General features: G+C 43.6%; 1 protein-coding gene across 6 annotated transcripts in view; it reads right to left on the reverse strand.

The window, feature by feature from the left end:
• FUT8 (fucosyltransferase 8) overlaps positions 1-8,754 on the reverse strand; it is a 131,787-nt gene extending 123,033 nt beyond the window's left edge. For all 6 annotated transcript variants that reach the window (XM_052781958.1, XM_052781955.1, XM_052781956.1 and 3 more), the window contains exon 1: positions 8,525-8,754. The gene's annotated coding sequence lies outside the window, so the exon portion shown is untranslated. The remainder of the gene's footprint in view (positions 1-8,524) is intronic.
• Positions 8,755-8,941: the final 187 nt, after the last annotated feature.

Raw genomic sequence — 8,941 nt, forward strand, 5'->3', positions numbered from 1 at the left:
ACATAGGTTCCAGGCAATCTGAAAGCTCACATTTTGAAATGAGTCACTTGGTCAACAGAAATCTCCTTATAGGCAAAGAGTTTAAAGAAGAAATTTATGTAATTGAATACACTAATAATTTAAAGAATTCATTTAAAAAAAAAAGTTTTATGAACTGTTCAATAAACAGCATGTCAGATAAATACTTGTGTTAATATTTATTACATTCATGTGCATAAACACCTCCAAAAAAATAATTAAAAAAACCTCCAAAAAGCTTGACAAATGTATTTGTACCCATACAAATCAGACTTACCATAAAAAATTATTATGACACTGTGCAAGTTCTAACCAAACTATGGGGAAGTTCAACATAAGTAATTTAATAAACTAAAGATGACCATTGGGAGGTTGTTGAAACAGAATTCTTACTGTTCTTTTACAAAACCTTTTGTATGAGCAAAGCTTTGAAGAAAAGAGTTTAACACACAGCAAGTCAGAATTAACTTCCGTAAGATATTCACAGCAATGTTCCACAAGCTTCTAAAAACAGTCTTTACCTTGCAGAATTAATAATGTCATGGTGATATTCATTGCTATTAACTGTCTCACAAAAGAAACTCTCTATTACAGAAAATTATTCACCTTACCACTATAAGGTTATGAAGCAAACACATAATGAAAGCAGACTCCTAAAAAGCATTCACATTCAGAATTAATATTGCTACCATAAAGCAACTGTAGCAGCACAAACTTCACCAAATTCTAGAATGACCAGTACCTGAAGTGTTTCATTTTATTTTGAATGTATTATAGCTGAAAATAAATTATGTAAATTATGCTTTATTAATATCTAATATTTGAAGGAACTAAGTAAAATGGTTGATTCACTGGAAAATATGCTTTGCTACAGAAATCACCATTTGTCTTAGGGAGGATCCCTAAAGACCACAGGTTAGCAAATACAAATAATGGAGCAAAAACCTCAGAAAAGGGTCATTCAAAGATTTCCTCATATAGCATCTCATACTTCAGTAACAAAAATAAAAAAAAACAAATTTAAAAAAAAAATCACCAGCCTGTCATTTTACAGTAGCTCTTTGCTACAGGCAACTCTTCTGATTTGAAGACCTGTAGCCAAAAGTCTTCCAAAACAGTTACTGGCCTCCTCGTATCTTAGGAGTGCTTCTCCTCCTTTGTTTGTTCCCCATTCCCACTCTGAAAATGTGGAGGGGGAAGGAGGGAGGGAGAGGAGAAAACAACAGGAAGAAGCAATAATCATGTGAGGGAGCTAGTATATCATATATTTGGGAGGAAAAAAAAATCAGAATTGATTGCAACTGATTTAACAGTCAGAAAATCACCACCTTGAAGTGATGCATTATGAGCTACATAATGTGAATTTACATACATATCATGACAAATGACCCGGAAAGATCACCTATTTTTAAGGCTGCCAGATACTTCCTTGTAGAAGATTCATTTTTCAGTTTCTTTTAAGTTGCCAAAGGCTTTCCAAGATGACCCATTCTGTGCCAGGTGTCCATGTCAAAGCTGAGCTACTTCAATGTTTTCATTGTATGCAAAACATATTTTTTCCCCTTTCCAAGGAAAGCTACAGAAAAATACACTTTTGCCCCATTACAAAAGGCTATTTTTTCTTTAAAAAGTTTAATCACTTGCATGCTTTAAGTTCCACATGCATCTTCCTAAGAGACAGCAAAATGCATATCCTGACACACAAATGATACTTTTGTCAAGCTCACTGTAACATTACTGTTATTGATTTTGTTTTGATATGTTATATATGAGTCACCTACACATTCTGTCTGTACTGACTGCATTCCAGTATAAGGCTTCTGGGAGCTAAGCATCCACAGTTGTAGACTCATAGGATAATACAGGTTGGAAGGGACCTCCAGATGTCCCTAGTCCAACCTCTTGCTCAAAGTCAACTATCAGATCAGAACAGGTTGCTCAGCTTTATCCATTTGGGTCTTGAAAACCTCTAAGACAGAAGCTACACAGTTTCTCTGGTAAACCTCTTCCACAGCTTGACTACACTCATGGAGAGAAAGTTTTTCCTTGTATCCAGTCTGAACCTTCTTTGTTTCAATTTATGACCACTGCCTCCTGTCCTGCCACCAGGTGCCTCAACAAAGAGCCTGACTCCATCTTCTCAGTGATCTCCTCAAAAACACCAGCAGGTTGTTGTCAGATCCCCCTGAAGCCACCTCTTTGCCAGCTGAACAAACCCAGCTCTCTCACCCTCTCCTCACAGGGCAAGTGCTCCAGCTCCCTAACCAACTTGTTAGCCCTCCACCAAATTAACTTCTGTTTATCAATGTTTTTCCTGTATTGAGGGTCCCAAAACCGAGTGCAGTACTCTAGATGCAGTCTAATGAGCACCAAGCAGAAAGAGATGACCACTTCCCTCCATCTACTGGCTATGCTCCTGTTAATAAAGCCCAGGACATTGTTGCCTATCTTTTCTTCAAGGGCATGCTGCTGCTGGCCCATGGTCAGTGCTGTCCACCAGGATCCCAGGTTTCTCCAGCAGAGCTGCTTCCCAGCCAGTCAGTCCCCAAGCCTGTATCACTGTAAGGTGCTCTTTCTTCCCAGGTGCAGGGCTTTACATTTGCCCTCGAATTTCATAAGGTTCTAGGTGGGCCTTGTGTTCACAGTGCCAAAGTCCTTGTGAATGGCAGCCCCGTCCTCATGCATATCAACTATTCACCCCAATTTGGTGTCATCTGCAAGCACAAAAGCACATCTATCACCTTCTCAGGATGAATCCCTGCAGTACCCCGCTTGTTACCAACCTCCCTATACGACACATTAACCACTACTTTCTGAGTCCATCCAACCAGTCTTTTAGTCGTCTGGTTCTCGATCCACTCAGACTGTCATGTCCAAATCTGGATACAAGAATATCGTTGGAGACAGAGTTGAAAGCCTTGCTAAAGTCAAGGTAAAAGAAATCCACTGCTCTTCCCTCATTCAAAAATTCAGCCATTTTACCATAGAAGGCAATCAGGCTAGTCATGCATGATTTACCTTTGATAAATCCATGTTGATTGTTCCCAATCACTTCCTTCTTCTTGTGCCCAGAAACATGTTCCAAGAACACCCACACCCTTATTTTCCCAGGGACGAAAAGGAAGCCAGCCAGCTTTGTAGCTCCTTGGACTGTATTTTGGCCTTTTTTGAAGGGTACAACTTATGCCTTTCTCCAGTCATTGGGAAGCTCTCCTGATATCCAAGATGTTTCAAAGATGATGGGGCGCAACCTCACTGTGACTCTGGCCAGCCCTATCAACATCCTCAGACACAGCCCGTTTGGCCACATGGACTTGTACGATTCAAGTTCTCTCAATAATCCCCGACTCAATCCTCATCCACTGCTGGTAGCTACTCTCCTCAAACCCTGCCACTAAGCACAGAGGCCTGGGAGACCTTGTTGGCGAAGACTCACTAAGGAAAAGAGAGCATTGCGTACCTCAGCCTTATCTGTGTCCACTGTCACTAAATCACATTCAGAAAGAAGCCCGTATTTTACTTGTCCAGCTTTTTACTACTAACGTACTAGAAGAAACTCTTCTTGCTGCCCTTAACCTCCCTTGCAAGTGTCATCTCTAGGTAAGCACTGGCTCTCTTGATGTCATCCCTACATAACTGGACAATGTTCCTAAATTTCTCCTTTGTAGCCTGTCCCAGCTTCCACTGCTTGTATATCCCATTTTTATCACTGGAGCTCAGACAAGAGCTCCCTGTTAAGCCAAGCTCATCCCTTGATAGGCCTGCTTGTTTTCCTGAGTATCAGGATGGACCACTGGCATCTAAATTGCTTCTCAGTGATATCTTGCTGGACCCAGCAAGCATGAAAAGGTGAGCTACCCACATGAACAAAGAGATGGAAAAGAGGGGGACCAATAGGTCTTGACTGAAGAAAGAACTGCAATGTGGGAAAAAGCTGATAGAGTTGACATGGTGAACAGAACCTTGAATTTGGGATACAGACCAAGTCTGAGATGGGTGAGAAGGCTGGTAGGAAAGGAAAAAACAAATTCAGATAAGAGACCAGCTAGGCAGGAAGACCAGAATGAAGTACAACACTGAAGTTGGAAAACTTCAGAAGATAGAACAGGAGCCAGTGGAAACGCAGAACAGAGAGAGGACAGATCCTAGCCATGATAGAGAACTGGATGTGAAGCTGAGGAGAGTGGACAGAAGCCTGAGACCAGCAGACAGGAGTGTGAATAGCTGGACAGGATTCAAACGGTGAAAGAATGCTGGGATAAACAATTTATTACTTAGAATCTCCCTGCACAACAGTTCTGGATCTCAGGTAAGAAGCCCTTTAGCAAGAAACAAACTGTTTACATGGGGAAAATAGGATTGTGATAAAAATTTCAGAACAGGGCAAATAAGATTGGGACAAATGTCCCAATAGGGATTTTTTGGGAAGATATTTAAGTAGATATCACAGAAGGAATAGGCAGAAAAAACAGCATCCACCAGAACATGCTCATTCCCAGAACCTAGAACAGAACCCAAGATTCCAGAGTTTCTCACTACTTTGAAACACTTAAAAATCTGAGTAAACCATTCACAGACCATATCATTTGGACCACAGATGAATTACAAATTAATAGTATCACATTCTCTGCTAGCTCAAGTGGCAGAAGTCTCACGGCAAAATATACAAATTTCAGCCTTTCTAAAGACTTATATGCTATAATGCAATCCCATATGATAAAAGGTTTCCTCCTGTCCATCAGAGTTGCTGCCTTTTTTAATCTAGCATGTTGAACATTTTGTTTATGTGCAAAGAATTTTTTTTTTAAACAGATGAGTACCAAAAACGTGACCCTCGGTTTGAAAAAAAAAAAAAAAAATTATAGTCACATCACAAAAATTAAAGATTATTTGATCTTGTTCTCTGTGCCCTTGTGTGCAAGGTACTCTTGCTGTATTACTGAACAAGATGTTAAAAAAAAATCTAAATAATTACACTATATTATATAAGGACCTTGCCATATGCACTGCAAATGGTGGCAAGTGTGCTGTTAATAAGATAGGTATTGCAGAAAAAGAGAGGGAATTAATATTGTCTGGGATAATTTGATTTTCTTCTTGTTCCTTGCAAGCAAATCACCTAAAAAAAAAAAAAAAAAACAACTTTCAATGGGCAACCCACTCTTCATCAAAATTTTGGACTTACTGTCTTGGGGTTAACATTGCAGCAGATATAAGTATTTATCCTTGCAGTCTAAATCAACAGACATCATACTACAAATCAATCAGTGAGGTTTTTTCTAGCATATGCATTCATGGATCCCTGTTAAGCGATCTATTAAAAAAAAAAAAAAGAGAGAAGAAAAGCCAGGTTATTGTTAGTAAATTACATAGGGAGACAGACCTTTATGAGACAACATTGTAGAACATGCAAATCATTAAAAGACTGATAGATTATTTTGAAAAATCATATCGTAAAGGCCCTACATTGGATATTCAACACGAAGGGACACATAACATCTCCAGAGATGTCTGTGAAAATACTACTAGTGAAACATGCAGGCACTAGATGCTGAAGGTAATGAAACAGCAAAAGAGGAAGTTAAGAAGGTACAGTATGAACAGCACATAACAAATAGTAAGGCCACACATTATTCAATACCAAGGAAAAAGATTCAATATTGCTCACTGAACGCAATCTATGCCATTCTATGCTATATACTGAAAGAAACATCGTAGGGGAAAGTGTTAACATTTAACCTTACATTTACAGGCCAAACTATAGTTCTTACAAGAATCCCCAATTCGGGCATTTCATGATTTATGAGAGCTTGATCTTGCAACTTCAAAGTTCTTTGAAGATAGTTTTTGTTGCATAATAACAGAACATAGGCACAATTTCCCTAAAAAACACAAATATCACTTCACTTGCAGATTATATTCATCATATAAAAGAGATACATATTAATGCAATCACACATAGCATGCATCATCTACATTTGTTTTCCTTATTGTATTAGAAGCATATTCTATGACCAAACAGCAAGCTTTTGAATGAGTCTAGAAAAAAATTAAGTCACATTTTGCTTTGACGCTAGCTCCCCCTCCAGACCAGCCTAAGATTATAGTAATTTTTATTTTAAATTCTGACTCTGCAACAAGGATTTAAATACTCAGGTCCAAATCTTCTTCATCTTTACCCCCTTAAATGCCAATGAACAGAATGATCAGGTAATGTATATGTAAAATTATCGTCTATTATTTTTTACTGTACGTAAATTCCAAGATGAGGAAAATCATTTGGTTTAGAAGAGATCTGACAGATAAAGCAGCAATTCTATACAGCTACAGAGAGACGGGAATGGACCAAGAATACAATTTTTCAGATTAATCCTATGAATGGTCTGCAATATTGGTAATAGATAAACATTCCATTATACAACCAAGCCTCTGTTTGTCAAAACAAAAGGAAGCCCCTATGTGATTTAGTACTACCTTTACTAATACACTTCAGGTGAATTGGCTCCATTTCTACTCCAGCAAGTATAGCTAATATTTTTTTCTTGTTCCAATATTAGCTACAACTAATATCTTTTCAGTTGCTCAGCCAATGAAACGGCCAAAATTTTAAACACATGAAGACACTAGAGTAAAGAGAAGGCAAGCTACAACTTCCAATCTGGCCCTCAGTATTTCCCAGTTGTCAAATGTCCTGGCAGCTATATCACTAAAAGAGTGAATTTGCATGATTCAACACTCCAGGTTGACTCCTACCCTTCCCTCGTTACTGAACTCCTTGCTCAGAAAATATGAATAATTAATTATACTTTCAACACTGAAAAAAAAGGTTGTCTCATTATGCATTGTTGGGAAAATATGCAAACTTTGCAATATGCTAGCTTGCCAGTTTAAGGTACATAAACATATGAAACCCTAACAAAGTATCAATAAAAATTTGGCAGTAAGCATACCAGTAATAACCAGAGAAACAGACGTTACTGGAAATACATCAAAGCATAGTCTCCAACTCCTAATAACTAGGTTTCTTTAATAATGGAAGGAATTGTAACAGAGCCTTCTGTAAAACCACCCCAAGCAGCAGCAGCACCCCAGGCAATGTTGGCCATTTATTTGCTTTTGCAGTTCAGACTTTTCTAAAGTTTTTGACAATTTACAGTGGAGAATGACTTAGAGAAAAGAAGAATTAAGTAAAATCAAAAATCTTTCCATGCTTAAACACTCCTTAAGTATTTACTCCATTAACTTTAACACCTAGACATTAAAATACTGCATGTTGGAGTAGAGGGAGTAGTGCACGTATAGGTGTATAAATGTACACGTGTATACTGAAACATACACGTTTCAGCAGACGTGTATGTTTCAATATACACACACACACAAAAGGCGCTAAGTGCTAATACAAGATCACAGACAAAGCAAAGAACGTCCTGAACACACGGTTGTTTTCCACATCCATGTACACACAGCATGTGGATCACAGTGTGCATTGAGGACACAAGGACAGTACTGGTACTGCGCCGAGGAACTTACAGTCTTTCCACAAGCAATTTTTCAGCTGACGTCTATGCCCATAGGCTTTTTGGTACAACCCGCACCACGGCATTATAGTCTCTACCTATTCTCGTACCCTCAATCACGAGCTTCTGAAAGCAGAGGGTCAGAGCCTGGTCTTTGGAGAGCACCTAGAACACAGTGGGTACACACTCGCACACACGTGTGAAAGACCTGAGCGTACATTAAGCCCAAACTTGGCTAGAGGAAAAATCGCCGGAACCTTATCAGTAACAGAATCCAAGGCCAAAGCAGTTAAACGTGCCGAAAGACGGTAAAGGTCGCCGTGGGAAAAGCCCCGGGCAACAACCGATGGCTCTGCACCCTGGTTAAGACAACCACTTCCTCGAGCTACCAGGCGGCCCTGGAGCATAAGGTCCGTCCGTAAAGCCCACGTTTCCCGTCTACTTCTCTCTGCCCAAACCAGGCGTCCCCTGGGGCGGCCGCAGTTCCCGGGACAAGGAAAGTTGGAGGCCGCCCCCCGCGCCCTCCGGCCGCGGCGCACGGGACGGCGGCGGCGGCCGCGCTCCCCGCCGCGGGTACCCGGCTGCCCGCGCCGCTCCCCGGGGCAACGCCGCCGCCCGGGGCTCGCACGCACCTCCCTCCCGGGCTCGGCCCGGCCCGGCCCCGGCGCCGACGGTGATGCCCCAGCCGCCCGCCAAGCCCCGGCCTCCCCGCCGCGCTCTCCGGCTGCGTCAGGCCCCACCAGCGCCCCTCAGGTGAGGGAGCCCACGGGGACCCCGGCTGCACGGCGGGGGACCGGCCCCCTCCCCGCTGCCGCCACCACCACCACCCCGGCGGCGGCGACGGTTGCTGAGCAGCGCCGGAGTCGCAACAGCGGCGGCGCCAGGCCCGGGGGAGGGATGGGGAGCGCCGGCTGGAGCAGCCCCGGTCTCCGCTCGGTACCCGCTTCCCCGCCGCCGCGGCTCTCCGCTCGGCCCCCGCATCCCCTTACCCGAGTGCCGGGGCCCGCGCTGCCGTCGCCGTGGGTGCCGGGCGCGGGGAGACGCCGGGGCGAGCGGAGGGGCGGCGAAGGGGGGGGGGGACGACAGCGCGGTGAGGAGACGGAAGCAGGAACCCGCCGCCGCCGCTTAACGGAGCCGCCGGCGGACTGAGGAGACGGAGCGCGAGACGCGGTGGAAGGAGGGAGCGAGCGAACGAGCGAGCGCGCGCCGCGGGCGGAGAGCCGCGCGCGCGCGCGAGCGAGCGCAGCCGCTGACAGCGAGGGGCAGGCGCGCGGCGAGAGCAACCGACGGCGCGCGCGCGCCCCCGCGCGCTGCGCTTCCCCCCCCACCCCTTGCCCCGCGACGCGCACTAGGAAGAGCTCCGCCGCGGAGCGCGCGCCTACCGGGGGTAAGGCGGCCTATAGGAG

This window comes from Harpia harpyja, chromosome 3 (assembly GCF_026419915.1).
Source record: "Harpia harpyja isolate bHarHar1 chromosome 3, bHarHar1 primary haplotype, whole genome shotgun sequence".
NCBI lineage: Eukaryota > Metazoa > Chordata > Aves > Accipitriformes > Accipitridae > Harpia > Harpia harpyja.